The following is a 1590-nucleotide window of genomic DNA, read 5'->3' on the forward strand; positions in this document are numbered from 1 at the left end:
TTCTCATTTATATAGATTATATTTATTTAAAAAGCTTTATTGATTACTTCTAAAAAGTAAAGGAATATCAGTGATCTTATACCAAATATTCTAGGTATAAAAATGGAGGAAACAGTTTACAATACAGTATATAAAATCAACATATTATTGACATCAAAAAGTTATAACAGGGAAATAATATTGCCATGTTTATGATATTTAAAAATTTTTTAAATAACATGTCAAATAAAGTTTATCCAGATACCAAAAGGATATTGTACTCAAATGAGGTATGACTCTTGTCAAAATGCCAATTTGGTTTAATATAAAAAAAAACCTATATAGTTAACCATATAAAGTTAAAAAGAAAAACAATATGATCCATCTTGCTAGACAAATATTCAGTACTTGAGAAAGTTAAAGGATAATTCTAAAATGACTTTCACTCTACTATAATCTCTTCCTGTAGAATATGGACTGACTGTGCAAATATGATGCGATATCACTCCCAAGATTTGGTTACTTTACATGGGATTTGCAGATGTAATTAATGTCACAAATCGGTTGACCCTAAAATAGGGGGATTAACTAGGTGGCCCTTACCAGATCATCTGAGCCCTTTTAATCTGGGTTCAGAGGTCAGAGACTGAAAAAGTCAAAGATTCAAAATACAAGGATTTGACATGGTGGCTTAAAGACAGAAGAGGTGATACGGCGAGGGATGAAGAAACTTTTAGGAGCTGAGAATTGCTCCCAGCTGACAGCCAGCAAGGAAATGAATTCAGGCAATGATGAGAATCGGTATTAAAACATTTTTTTTCTGATCCTCCTGATGAAAATTCAGCGCAGCCAACACCTTTATTTATTTATTTTTTAATTTCACATTAATAGGAGGGTACATACGATTAAGTTACGTTGTGTTTGTGAGGTAAAGTCTGAGGTGCAATGGAGTCCTTCATTTACACTTTGTGATACCTTGAGCACAAAACCCAACTACTTCTGACTGGTAAAACTTACAATCCTACAAACGCGTGCTGTTGAAAGCTATTAAGTTTATGCTAATTTGCTATGCAGAAATAAAAACTAGTACAAATATTTAAATATTCAGGAATATGCAAAATTATATCTATGAAAGCCTGTAGCAAACCTTATTCTTAATGATGCCTACAGTGTCTTCTTGAAATTAAAAACCAGACAAGGATGCTGTGACAGCTGCTCTTCCACATGGTGCCAAAGTGGTGGCCCGTCTAATAAGCCAGAAAAGTAACTCAGATGGGTACGAAATAGACAGGAAAAAATTAAACTGCCATTTTTTTCCAGAGGAAGTAATTATGTATGTAGAATATCCAAAATAATTTATAAGTAAATGATTAGGGTTAATAAGAGAATCTAAAGAGCAGGTAGAGGAAATGTCAACACATTGATTTCTACATGCAACAACAAATTGAAAAAAAAAAAACTTTAACATAAAATAATTTTTAAGAGAATGAAAACTACTGACACCTAGAAGTAATTTTTTTTTCAGAGTATTAAAAAAAGACGAAAGGGGAATATACTGTGTTCTAGGATCATTGGAGACTCAGTATTTCTAAGATGTTCTCTAAATTGATC

The sequence above is a fragment of the Otolemur garnettii genome, unplaced genomic scaffold (assembly GCF_000181295.1).
Source record: "Otolemur garnettii isolate 467f Iridium unplaced genomic scaffold, OtoGar3 scaffold00131, whole genome shotgun sequence".
In the NCBI taxonomy this organism is placed as follows: domain Eukaryota; kingdom Metazoa; phylum Chordata; class Mammalia; order Primates; family Galagidae; genus Otolemur; species Otolemur garnettii.